At 41.5% G+C, this 14,725-nt stretch overlaps 1 long non-coding RNA gene across 1 annotated transcript; it reads left to right on the top strand.

The window, feature by feature from the left end:
• Window positions 1-863: 863 nt before the first annotated feature.
• Window positions 864-2,357, top strand: LOC132823769 (uncharacterized). Its single transcript, XR_009645585.1, has 3 exons — window positions 864-1,336; window positions 1,543-1,620; window positions 2,069-2,357. It is a non-coding gene; the product is annotated as an uncharacterized LOC132823769 (long non-coding RNA).
• Window positions 2,358-14,725: the final 12,368 nt, after the last annotated feature.

The following is a 14,725-nucleotide window of genomic DNA, read 5'->3' on the forward strand; positions in this document are numbered from 1 at the left end:
AGCTTCATTCTAACAGGAACATACTGCGCCTGGACTCTCATTACCTCATTTTGCAAGGCCTCCCACTTCCCAGCTGTCCTGTGAATATCTGCCTCCAATCAACTTCTGAAAGTTGTTGCTGAACACCCTCAAATTGGCCTACCTCCAATTTTGAACGTCAATTTTTAGATCAGGTTGATGCTTTTCTATAACTATTTTAAAACTAAAACAATTATAACCGGCCCCAAAGATCTTCCCCACTGACACCTCAGTCACTTGCCTGATTAGCATGTGATATATTAGGAATGATTCACAATGGTGTGGAGTACAGGAATAGGGAGGTTACATTGATCCTGTACAGTATAAGACACGTGTCACAAAGCAGCTGGAATGTTGTCTTCAGTTTGGAAGATAGATTGGAAATGGTGAGACAGTTTTCCTTGGAGAGGAGAAGACGAGGAAATGGTGTTGAAATTTTCAATGTTGTGAATGAGCTGGGCATGACACACAGGGAAAGGGAGTTATTCCAACTCATAAACCAGTGATGACGAGAGAGTACAGATTTAGAGCAATGTGGTGAAGAAGCAAAGTTGATATAAGGTAAAATGTTTTCACGTTGCAGTACTCTACACCATTATTCAGAATTCCTGCAGTGCCATATGCTAATAAGACAAGTGACTGAGGTGAGAGGTGGGGGAACACTTTGTGGGGAATCTGGGGGAAGCATTGCCACAGAAGGCTGTCGAGAGCGGGTCGTTCTTTGAGAGAAACAGATTCTTGACGAACAAGGTGCTTGAAGGACATGGGGAGGAGGCAGGAGAACAGAGTTAATAAACATCTCAGCCATGATCAAACGGCGGGGTCGGCTCGGTGGGGGAAAGGTCACTCTGTCCTGTATGATTCGATGATTCTATGAGCTGGGAGAGCGATTGGAAAGCAGCAAATATCCCGAGTGGAAAGAGGAAATGTCAGGTCAAACAGAAAGTGCTGTCCCTGCCTCCCCCAGACCGTGGCGGGGAATCGTGTTGCAGACGCTCGGACACTGGCTGATCCCACAGGAAATGCTGACACATTCCACTGATTGAGAAATCCCTGAGGGCCGTGCTGTGAATGAAGGAAGCGGCTGCAATTCAAACCTCCAGCCGCTGACTCACTCCGCTGGGCCGTGTGCATTCAGGTAGCGCCGGGCCGCGCGTTGCCCGGTTTTGCAGCCGGTTCGCCTCCCATCACAATCTCATAAAGATCGGCTCGGCTTCAGCAAACGGCACAAGGTGGAGAAGCGCGGATTGGAGCCGGCTCGAAGCTGCAGAAGAAGTTGGTGAGATGTCGGAGCCGAAGCCCTGTGTGTGCCTGGATGGTGAGTGGGGCTTGGTGCACAGTGTCCCAGTGCAGGGCCTCAGTCTGACTGGGAGCCAGCAGCATTGCAGGGAGGCCAGGCTGCTTCTTCAACTCACTGCAGCCCAGGGCAATGGCACAAAGAGCCGGGCCCCGGGCCCAGCCCGTGCCTGGGGCCATTGCTGGGCGGTGCACACCACTCACTCTCTGTGTTTTTCCTCTTTTCAGGATCCTGCTCCTGTGAAAACACCTGCAGATGCTCCAACTGTCAATGTGCCACCAGCAAAGCTGGACGCTGCCAGAAAAGTGAGTGACTGGGACAGGCTTTCAAACTGCTCCCGTTCTATTGGTGTGACACATAGTCCTGGGCACAACTCACACAGGGACACCACAGACAGACACATGATCCGGGATGACACCGGATTGAATTGCCATCCGATTTCTACAATGACCAATCGGAAGAATCTCCAGACCAGAAGCTGCTGCTTAAAGCAATGTCTGAGGTTGCCATCGGAAAGCGCTGATCTTATCGACTTCTCATTAGAAACCGTGTTGTGGCGATAGTGAGAGGAACATCTTCCCTCAAACTGTCTCTCACTGGGATGTGTTGCTGAGCCTCTTCAGGGGGGTGACTGGGAGATGGGAGACAGATGGGTTTGTGAGGGAGGAGCTGGGTGCTGTCATGGGAGGCTGTGGGAGCTTTCAGTGACCGAATAGATTGTGAGTGATTTGTGTCTTTGTCCTCTCCTCTCAGGTTGCTGCTCTTGCTGTCCTGCAGCATGCACCAACTGTGCCAATGGCTGTGTGTGTAAGGGGAAAACCTCTGAGACATGTACCTGCTGCTCCTGAACAACACGCTCTTCAGACACAACCTCTGAAAGATTGTCCATTTGTACTGTATTCCCAAAGGTGTATGTCCTCAGTATGTAGATCCAGAGTTTTATTTTAGTATAAACTGATGAATTGCATGTGAATCGATTTTGTAAATTTGTGTTTCGTATCAGTTACTAAAATAAATTTGCCTTTTTGCTTGATAACTGCAATTCTGTTCATTAGTGAAGTGATATTCACACACATAAGGTAACCTGCAATGAACATGGTCAAACCTGAACAATCCACAGCAGATAAAAGGTAATTAGACGTCACAGTGCAGTCTGGTGTAGTTTGGTGGATGTGGTGAAACCAGATGGTGATGGGGCAGTATCAGGGATGGTGGAGTGAATGGCTCCATGGTGTTACTGCTTCAATATTAAGATTCCTGTCAGTGATGAGAGTACCTGCATGTCTGTCACCATGTCACCAAAATGTGGGTATTGGGAATAATCGTGTTTATGTTTCCCAGTTGTGATGCAGCTTAACACTGTATCACATTGATAAGAAACCCCAGAGTCGAGTGCCAACTGTAAGGAATAATTTTCAATAATATAGCATTTCCCAACTCAGGACATCTGAAAGCACACACTGACATTGCAGTAAATTTTGCAAAGTTTGTGAAGGTTAGTAGCTCAGGTTGAGGTTTAGGGTGTAGGTTTGCTCGCTGAGCTGTTGGTTTGATATCCAGACGTTTCATTACCTGGCTAGGTAACATCATCAGTGGCGACCTCCAAGTGAAGCGAAGCTGTTGTCTCCTGCTTTCTATTTATATCTTTCTCCTGGGCGGGGTTCCTGGGGTTTGTGGTGATGTCATTTCCTATTCGTTTTCTGAGGGTTGATAGATGGCATCTAGATCTATGTGTTTGTTTATGGCATTGTGGTTGGAGTGCCAGGCCTCTAGGAATTCTCTGGCATGCCTTTGCTTAGCCTGTCCCAGGATAGATGTGTTCTCCCATTCGAAAAGGTGGTTTTTTTTAATCCATGTGTAGGGCTACAAGGGAGAGAGGGTCGTGTCTTTTTGTGGCTAGCTGGTGTTAGTGTATCCTGATGGCTAACTTTCTTTCTGTTTGTCCAACATAGTGTTTGTGGCAGTCCTTGCATGAAATTTTGTAGATGACGTTGGTTTTGTCCATGGGATGTACTGGGTCTTTTAAGTGTGTTAGTTTTTGTTTGAGAGTGTTGGTGGGTTTGTGTGCTACTAGGATTCTGAGGGGTCTTAGTAGTCTGGTTGTCATTCCTGAAACTTCTTTGATGTATGGTAAGGTGGTTAGGGTTTCTGGCTGTGTTTGGTCTGCTTGTTGTGGTTTGTTCTTGAGGAATCTGCGCACTGTATTTTTTTTTCTTGCAAAATTTCTTGCAAGAACTGCCACAAACACTATGTAGGACAAACAGGAAAAAAGTTAGCCATCAGGATACACGAACACCAGCTAGCCACAAAAAGACACAACCCTCTCTCCCAGTAGCCCTACACATGGATTAAAAAAAACACTTTTCGACTGGGACAACACATCTATCCTGGGACAGGCTAAGCAAAGACATGCCAGAGAATTCCTGGAGGCCTGGCACTCCAACCACAATGCCATAAACAAACACATAGACCTAGATGCCATCTATCAACCCCTCAGAAAATGAACAGGAAATGACATCACCACAAACCCCAGGAACCCCATCCAGAAGAAAGATATAAATAGAAAGCAGGAGACAACAGCTTCGCTTCACTTGGAGGTCGCCACTGATGATGTTACCTAGCCAGGTAATGAAACTTCTGGATATCAAACCTCCAGCTCAGCGAGCAAACCTACACCCTAAACTGCAGTAATTTTGAAATGAGATGTTGATATTTTAGCAACACAAAGGTAATTTTGCAATGACCCAAAAATCGTTGACATGATCCATTTGGTACAAAAATATCAGGAGGCAATATGAATTAAAGGCATTGAATGGAAGGGACATACATTTGCAGAGGGATCTGGCAGTATTCCCACATCACCCATTAATGACGGTAGGAGAGGGAAAGAGTGCAAATGATGCAATATTCTCAGCTTTATTAGTGATGGTGAAGATTAGAGAAGAAGGGAGGATGCACTAAACTTTTACCAGATGCTCATCAGCCCTCAGTTGGAATATAGTGTTCATTTTTGAAGATAGATTGGAAATGGTGAGGCTGACTGAGGAAAAGACAAAGGGAAATGTGATTGAAGGTTTCCAGGTTGTGAAAGGTGTGAGCATGGGAGATAGGGAGAATGATATTCCAGTTCATAAATAATGAAAAAGAGGGTACAGATTTAAAGCAATCTGTAAAAGAAGTAATTGTGATACAAGTCAAAAATGGTTTCACAGAGCGAGAGGAATGTACGGCATGAAAGTGTTGTTGAGATAAATTTAAGTGAGGCACTCAAAAGACAATACATTATAGAACTCCTACAGTGTGGAAACAGGCCCTTCGGCCCGACAAGTCCATACTGATCATCCAAAGTATTCTCCTACTAATTTAAATTTACCCCTGACTAAATGCACCCTACAGATCCCTGAACACTGTGGGCAATTTAGCATGGCCAATTCACCTAACCTGCACATTTTTGGAATGTGGCGGTATTTGGGAGTACCTGGAGGAAACCCACACAGATAAGGGGAGAATGTGCAAATTCCACACAGACAATAGTCCGAGGCTGGAATCAAACCCGTGTCCCTGGTGCTGTGAGGCAGCAGTGCTAACCACTGAGCCACTATGCCACCCCGTCAGTAACTGATTAACATAATATGTAGAGTTACAGGAGACTGGTGGGGCTTTTGCACTACGTGATCATGGTAACTCAAAGAACTGATGCAGAAACTCCAGTCAAATGGTCTGCTACTGCACTGTAACAATTCTTAGATTGTCTAATATCACGCCTTGTATCCCTACATCCAGGTGATTAATATTTATTGTGATGAAAATGTGTAATCTGAAATCTAAATTTGTAATATTGGCCCATATATATAACAAATAGTTTGGACACACTAACCTGCAGAGCTTCCCATAACTGAAGGATGAAAAGTGTTTGTTTGCATTGTGGGTAGTTTTAAATAATCACATGTTTCATGATTTTGTGAATAATCTTTACATCTTTGTTTGAATAAATGTTACTTGCAGTGTCAGTTAGGGTCAGTGTCACTGAAGCAACCTGACTGACTTGTTTCAAATACCCAACTGAATTGAGTATAAAATATGTATAATTAGTAATATCACCATCACTCCCTTTTTAAATTCAAACTTGGAGGTGACATGAAAACAGATCAGTTCACACTTCCCATTTTGGTTCTAACATGACCAGAAACACTATATACATGTCAAAAATATTGTCTGCAGTATATGACTACTACATACTTCCCTCCAATTTATATTAAAAAAATGTTCACCATTACACACAGTCACCAGTCCCGGAGCCACATTTCTGTTGATGCTCCCATGTCTGATTAATGTCAGGTGGTTCCATTTCACTGACATGCAGATTTATTTGACAGTGTTGAAAGTGCTTTTGCAAGTCTAGATGGGAACATCACCTGCATTCCTGCCCACAATCCTGCTTCTTGTAAATCCACAGAGCGTACATCAAGTGTACTGTTATTGGATTATCAATCTTCTTGAAAGAACTTTATCAAGTTTGATTAACATGACTATATGGTATCGTTAATTTATAAAACAATTTATTCTTTCAATGCCAATCAATTTTGTCCAGGAATATTGCATCCAAAATGATCCCCAGTACAAATATTTAACTGACTGACCTGTAGTTCCAAGATTTGCAATTCAACATTTTATTTCTAAATGGGTGTGCAACATTTGCAATTAGAGACCTCGAGTAAGAGAACATGGAAACTCAGGCCACGTCAGTCATGTTTTCAAACTTAACGAGTCCCATCTCCCTGCACTTGGCTCACATCCCACCAAACCTTTCCCATTTATAATCGCAGCCAAAATTCTTTTAAGTGTTGGAACTGTCCCTGCATCCATCACTTTCTCTGGCAATTTATTCCACACACGAACTACTCTCTGTGGAAAAACAAGTTGCGCTTCATGTCCTTTTTAAATCTTTTTCGTCTCACCATAAAAATTAGCCCCCTAGTTTTGAACTCCCTCAATAAACCTGAATGCATCCCATGTTGATTGGTTGAGTTGTATGATTTGATGGTTGTCAACATGTGAAGTTCTCATTATCCAAATTGTCCAATCAACTTTCAACTCCTTTCGACTCCTCCGTTACTGTTACATCAGCAACGTTCTGTTCCCGAGCGAAGAAGGTGATAAAAATGAACATCATCCAGTACTTACAGCATGTTGTCTGCTCATAGAGCGAGTCTCCTTGTCAGTTCCAAATCAGCACCACATCCTCCTTGGTGTTTATTGGGTAAACGTCCAGAGTCTGAGGTCCTTTTAACAGACAGCACCGAAGGGATAAAATCCAGGCTAGATGCTGAATATACCGAATTAATCAACAGCTGTCCGTGTGACAATTTTATACCAAGTTATTATTTCTAGAAGTTTCTCCACTACCAAAGTTGAACTGACAGGTCGATACTTACTGAGCACGTCCTTGCCTTAAGCAATGAGGTGGATAATAAAAGGCTCAAGAAAATAGAATGATGAAGTGAGCAGATACATGACAGATGAAGTGCCAGGAAAGAACAGTGATAGAGAGAGCCGGTAATACCAAGGTGGCTGAAATAGCCTCCTTTACGTTTGTATCATTTACTAAATCTCTGACAATGGTTACAGAGGCATGGGATTCATTTCACACAGAAAGATGGACAGACAGCAAAGACTGACCAATTCACCCATTTTGGATCATGAGAAACATTCTAGGAGAAAGTGAGGACTGCAGATGCTGGAGATCAGAGCTGAAAATGTGTTGCTGGAAAAGCGCAGCAGGTCAGGCAGCATCCAAGGAACAGGAGAGTCGACGTTTCAGGCATGAGCCCTTCTTCAGGAATCATTCATTCCTGAAACCGTGCCGCCTGGCTAATTTATAGTATAGGTCTTAATGGAATGCTGCTTCATTTCTGTATAAGAATAACAACAGAACTACCACTGAATTATTCATTCCATTATTCCTGAAAGTGGGTCAGCAGCACAGAGTTTAACCTCATTTACCAAGCTGACACAGACATTAGTGTGGTTTCACAGTTTGATATTATGCAATGTGGTTTGTTCATGCAATGATGGCTCAATGTCATTTCCTACGGATTGTATGGTCGCTCATTTCAGAAAAAGATATGACTTTTCAAGTGTTTCAAAGATTGAAATTTTATTGAAGTATTCATACAAAAACAAAACAAATTGGACACATTCAATAAACTTGGAATGGGTCACAAACATACACAAATCCTCAGGGCATAGACAGTGAGGACATGCAGTTTGGGGAATACAGTACAAATGGACAGTCTTTCAGAGGTTGTGTGTGAAGAGCGTGTTGTTCAGGAGCAGCAGGTACATGTCTCAGAGGTTTTCCCCTTACACACACAGCCATTGGCACAGTTGGTGCATGCTGCAGGACAGTAAGAGCAGCAACCTGAGAGGAGAGGACAAAGACACAAATCACTCACAATCTATTATCCAGATATTTTGGCACAGTATTTTAGCCCGAAACGTCGACTCTCCTGCTCCTTTGATGCTGCCTGACCTGCTGCGCTTTTCCAGCAACACATTTTTCAACAGTGTTTTAGTTGGCAATATTGTCAAATTCTATTCTTGTTTTAAAACTCATGAATTAACTGAGATTCTTATTGCCTCTCTAACGTCCACTGAGATAACACTCCAACAACTCTGCACACTTTAATATCTGTCCTCTCATATATTTCTGCAATTGATGGTTATATCTATCGCTGTCAGACCATAATCTTTCTAACTTGATCCTTAAATCTTTCCATTTGTTGATTTATTTGTGCTCTTTAAGATACTTGTTCGTTGGCTTGCCTTTATGCTACCCTAGGTAGTTTGGTGTTTGTTTAATGTCACTCTTGTGAAGTACATTTGGCATTTTACTCAATGAAAACTGTGATGTAATTGCAAGTTGTGGACGCTACTGAGAAAAGGAGATTAATTCTTGTCAGAAAACAGAATCAGAACCAGAAATTGTTTGTAGGTGCTCAAGTTTCCTTGTGATTGATCACTTGTCTCGCTGGACTGTATTAGTTGCTTTCATGCATTGTCTGTTATCACTACATTTGACAACATCAATAAACTGAAGATATCATATGAAATTAACTTTTGGGTGTGGGGGAACATCACTCTAGTGGGCATAGGTGCAAAATTTGTCATTGAGGTGCCAATCCAACGTACATCACCCTTTATTTTCAAATGTAAGTTGATGGTCATGACACCATGATTTTACAAAAGTTGTAAGATGCCACTGTCCACCTCAACGTGCTGAAACTGCAGTTGGTCAGGATCGGTTATGTGGGTGTAAGTTACTCCTTGAAATCATTGGTTGAGAGGTCAAATTTGGCTTGCCAAAACTAGAATATTGCAAGAACTTGAAGATGCGTAAGTTAAACGGTATCATCTTAGAGAACGGTCTGTAAAGCACACAAGGTGCTGAAGCAGAAAGATGTCACTGAAGTTCTCAACATGACAGGACTAAACTTATGAAAAGTATTGACAATTTTAGTGAGTATTTTTCAATGCGGGAGCTAAAAACAGAAAATGTAGGGAATGACAAGGATGTAGTTTTAGTTAATGTTGGACAACGCAGAGGAAGACAATGATCAGACAGCAACAAGCTATAGACATCTCCAAAAGTGAAGCTGAGCATTCCAGACTGAGTAATCAGATTTACTGCGTCAAGAACTAAGCCACGAGACAACCGGTGTTAAGAGCCTACATGTACCTCACATAGGGATAACCGTAATATTGAAAACTCAGTATTTATTAATGATGTGTGAAAGGTAAACTGCAGTAATCGTGTTTACCTTAAACACCTCCACCCCACACACACAATACACATCCACAAAACTAACATTCCATTTCTATGTTTTGTCTGAAGAGCTCAGCAATCCTATCTGTGGTCAATTTCGTTGAAGATTTTGCATCTTACACTGTTCAAGCTCGACAGAACACCTCTTCCACCAGATCACACCAGATGGCACTGTGATTTAAAACATAATCTGATGAATCATTCCATGATTGTCCAGGGATGTGCAGGCAAGGTGGACTAGACATTGGAAATGCTGGGTTACAGGGATAGGGTGGATGGGTGGGTGGATGTATTTGGCATGCTATTTTCATGGTTGGTATGGAATTGATGGGCTGAATGCTTCAACACTGTTGGGATTCTATAATTCTATGTGCCAGCTCATTCCCTAAACATCCAGATCTGTTTAGAACTATCATTTATTAAATAAAGTGAATGAGACTACCACAGCACAATGAAATAGGTTTTCTTTTGCTGATACAAAGACAGCCGTATCAAAAAAAAATTCATTCACATGGTGAACTGTTGCCTGGGATGCAGACCAAAATGCTGGTGAAGAGCAATCAATTTGATAAAATGTGCTCTATGTTTTGCTACCCTGTTCCTGATGAAGGCTTATACGTCAAAATGAAATGTTCAGAGACTCCTGAAGGTTGAAACAGCTGCTGCAAAGGCCCAATATAATAAAGCTACCATTTAAGGCCCTCCCACATTAGTACAATGTTGGACTCAAACCCATGGATAAAGCTCTCAACCTCTATGGACCAGGAAACATTTGGTGTGAAATGTAACTGCTGTATCTTGTAAATATAATATGTAATTTTAGGTGTAGCATGGCACCATAACGTTTAAGTATTTTGTTGAATGGAAATGAAAAATACCACACTTTATGTAATATCAGATTTACATTGTTAGTTACTGCACTTTTACAAGTTTAATGAATGGAGCATCTTTCTTCTGAGTTAGATGACCGGACTTTACGAATAATTGTGCTTTAATACACTGAAGTGTTTTAATTGATGCGTTAAGCCAGCATTTATTGTGCAATGGTTGATAGCAGTCTTGCATCTGAGTCAAAAGATTCCATGTTCAAATCCCACTCCTGGGTTTCCACAAGAATTCAGGCTAACACTCCAGAGCTGAAGAAGTGCCACATTGCCAGAGGTGCTTTTACATTCTCTCAAGCAGCCAGCTCAGGCAGCAGTTCAGCATTCAAAAGATCTTATGTCCCTATTTCAAAAGAGAGTGGAGGAATAATCCGTGGCCGATATTTAACCTTCAAGAACCCAAAACAGATTGACTGGTCGCTATGACATTGCTGCTTGTGAGAGCTTGCTGAATGCAAATTGCCTATAATTCGAAAGTGCTATGAGACATGCAAGGGTAACGAAAAGTGCTTTAAGAATGCAAATCTTTCTTTTCCTTTTGTTTAATTGTCCCATGTTCTGTATGATTATTTCTTAATGTAACACCCAACTCATGCTATAGAAATAATTTGGACCATTTGAAAACTGAATGATGAAGCTGTAAGCGATTAACTGACAAGAATCTTCATGCTGAACTATATTCTCAAGGGCAACGGTTGGTTCAAATAATGATTGTTTAATCCCAATTAATTACGTGTGTTGACATCAAAATTCCAAAGAGGATTTTCAAAATAATCTCTTAATTCTACAGCAATTTCACAAATTTCTGCCTCCTCCATGAATTTTCAGCAGAGGGAAACATTCTTTGAGAGTTCACTGGTATTGAGAATTTCGGTGTGGAAATGAGTGAATGGATGGTTCGCACCTGAATTCTCAATACCAGTGAAGCATTCACTGACGGAGGAGGCAGAAATTTGTGACATCGTTCTATAATTAAGAAATTATTTGTAAAGTTCTGTTTTGAAATTTGATGTCACAACATGTAATTAATTGGGATTAAATAATCATTATTTGAACTGACTGTTGATTGCATAAAATTAACTGTTTGTTCACTACTGACTTCTGCTCCATTTTAGCATTTGGTGTTATAATACTAGATATCAAAAGGATTGGTTAGTAAATCCACAATCCAACAGCTCATAGAGATAGTGGTTGAACTTTCTTAAATCTGAATCTAAAATAAGTTTTAACCCTTCATCAGGCTGGACTGATACTGTGCCAGACCGGCTCTGCTGTTCATTAAGGAGAAACAAGTGAAAAGATAGAGTTAGCTTCTCTCTCCCATACCTGCAATTCCAAGCAGCAGTTACATCTGTGTTGAAGCGCCTCTTATTGGACTTCCACCTTTGAAAATTATACACCAACCAACACTCCCGCCCTCCCACTCCATTCAAATTTGCAGTAGGAGTCGGCAATTTGGCCGGTAGGGGTCTGTGGCCATTGAATAAAGCATGCCTGATCTGGTTGTTCACACAACTCCACTTTACAGCTATAACCGTCCTGAATATCTTTAATTTCCATAAGACCATAAGGCCATAAGACATAGAAGTGGAAGTAAGACCATTCGGCCCATCCAGTCCACTCCGCCACGTTATCATGGTTGATGGGCATTTCAACCCCACTTACCCACACTCTCCCTGTAGCCCTTAATTCATTGCAAGATCAAGAATTTATCAATCTCTGCTTTTGAAGACATTTAGCATCCCGGCCTTCACTGCAATGAATTCCCCAGGCCCACTGATCTCATTTACACTCTAAATTGACCCCCTCTGATTCTCAGGCGGTGCCCACAATCCCAATCTCCCCAGCTAATGGAAACAAATTCTCCCCAATTAAACTGGAATATTTGGATTTTGGGGATAACCTTGTCTATGTTACCCAATTATGATACAGTTTAACACTGTGTCACATTCATAAGGAACCCCACTGTGTGGTATCAACTGTAAAGAATGATTTTCAAAGTTATAGCCCAATTTCAGGACTTCTGAAAGTGCACTCAGACAATGCAGTAATTTCAAAATACACAGTTGACATTTTTGAAACACAGGGTCAATTTTACAAACTTATAAACAGTTGACATGATCGATTTGGTATGAAAATATGGAGAGGCGACATAAATTAAAGCAATTGAATGTAAAGTGTATGCATTAGCAGAGGGACCTGGCAGTAATTGTACAACACCTATGAACGATGGCAGGACAGGTGAAGAGCACAATTGGTGCCTTACTCTATGCTTTATTAATAATGATGCAGAGTACAGTAGTAGGGAGGATATACTGAGCATTTGTCCGACACTCATCATACCTCAGCTAGAATATTGGCAGCAAGGTGACTCAGTGATCAGCACTGCTGCCTGACCGTTCCAGGGAACTGGGTTCAATCCCACCCTCAGCTGACTGTCTGTGTGGAGTTTGTATGTTCTGCCCATAACTGAATGGGTTTCCTCCTGGTTCTTTCCATGATCCAAAATGTGCATTTGGCCATGCATAATACAGGGTGACAGTGATAAGATAAGGAGGTGGGAATGGGTGGGAAGCTCTTCAGAGGGCCAGTGTGGACTCAATGGGCCAAAAGATCTTCTTCCACACCATAGGAATTCTATGATTGCTTCCAGTCTTGAAGATGGATTGTAAATGGTGAGACTGATTTACTTGGAGAGGAAAAGGCCAAGGGGAAGTTTGATTGAAGTTTTCAAAGTCATGAAGGTCTGGGCATGAAAGAGAGGCAGAATGATATTCCAACTCACTAAAGGATGATGAAGAAGAAGGCACATGTTTAAAACAATGTATGAAAGAAGACATCATGAAAGGAGACAAAAATATTTTCGTAGAGCAAGATGAAGGCTTTATTAAGGTATTCAAAAGAACTTTACACAACTATTTGATGAATGTAATGAGCAGATTTAGAGGGAAAGGGTTGGGATATGGCACTAAGGGATGATGGTCACCTATAGAGCTGATGCATAAATAATGGTTAAATGGTCTCCTTGTGCACTGTAACAATTCTGAGAATCTGAGACTGTCTATTATTCTGCCTTGTATCTCCACATCCAGGTGATTAATATTTATTGTCTGTCTCCCACCATAAACCCAATTTTGTGTCCAGCTAGCAAGTTCACCCTTAAGCCTATGTGATCTAACTTGATAAATTAGTCTACCATGCTGAACCTCGTCAAACACTTCATTGATGTCCAAGTAAACAACCTCTAGGGCTCTGCTCTCAACAATCATTTGGGTTACTTCATTAAAAAACTTCAATCAATTTTCTGAGACAAGCTTCTCCTTGTACAAAGCCAGGCTGACTATCCCGAATCAGTCCTCACCTCTCCAAATGCATGAACATTCAATCTTTCAGATTCAGCTCCAACAAATTACCCACCATTGATGTCAGACTCACAGGTCTCTATTTTCCAGGCTTCTCCTTACAGCCTTCCTTAAACAATGGCACAACGTTAGCCAATCTCCAGTCCTCCAATATTTCACCTGTGTGCATACATAATGCAAGCAGTTCAGCTAAGGGCCCTATAATTTCCTCAACAACTTCCTACAACATGCTGGGATACACTTAATCAGTTCCTGGAGATTTATCTCCCCTTATGTTTACTAAGATCTCTAGCATAATTCTCAGAAGATTAGAATGTTGTTGCCACATCCACTACTATTCCTGCCCAAATTCAAACTCATTAATCCTGAATACATCTCATCTCCATGGGTTGAGTTTTTGACTTGGATGGCAGTCAACGCTTGAAGACCTTGTTATATAAGATATCAAATCCACTTTCAACTCCTCCATTACTGTTACTTAAACAACATTCTCTTCCCTAGAGAAGGGAGGATGAAAATATATTTCATCAAGTACTTTGAGCATGTTGTCTGCCTCCAGAAGATGGTTATTTGCTGTGTCCAAATCAGCACCACATCCTCCTTTGACTTTTATTTTCCTACATTGAGGTAAGGCCTACAGTCTGAGGTCCTCTCAACAGAGAACACCAGAGGGATAACATCCAGGCAAGATTCTGATACGACCTAATTAATCAACATCTCTCTTATTTTGTTTTTTTTCTTATTTTCTTCTTCTTTTTTTTATTTCTTTACCCCCACACTACCATCTAACTGCAGTAGTGATTATATTTTCCCCAGCACCCATGTTGTGTATGTGCAGGTGTGAGACACAGTGAAAGACAACAGGTGTACAAATCTTTATTCAATTTCCACCACCAGGAAATCTTTCTAATTTTATAGCAGGATTTTCTTCCTCAAAGTTTCTCTCCTACCAAGGGTGAACTAACTGGTCTGTAATTACTGGGCTTCACCTTACAACTTGCTTTTGATCAAGGGGACAAATGTGTAATTCTCTCCCTGTCTTAATTTAACTCCAAGCCCAGGGAATTTTCTGGTTTGCTTCAGCTTTGAACAACACAATAAACGTAAACAATGAGATGGAGAACAAGAGGCTGAAGAGAACAGAATGGGAAAGTCAACAGACACATGACAGATGAAACACAATAAAAATGATAGGAAGAGCTGGTAAGGGCACAATGGCTGAAATCGCATTCTTTAGATTGGCATTATTCATTCAATCACTGCTAATGCTTACAGAGGCATTTGACTCATATACTGACCAATTCATACACTTCAGAGCAGCAGAAACATTGCCTGGAAC

Source organism: Hemiscyllium ocellatum, chromosome 17, assembly GCF_020745735.1.
Source record: "Hemiscyllium ocellatum isolate sHemOce1 chromosome 17, sHemOce1.pat.X.cur, whole genome shotgun sequence".
Taxonomy (NCBI): Eukaryota; Metazoa; Chordata; class Chondrichthyes; order Orectolobiformes; family Hemiscylliidae; genus Hemiscyllium; species Hemiscyllium ocellatum.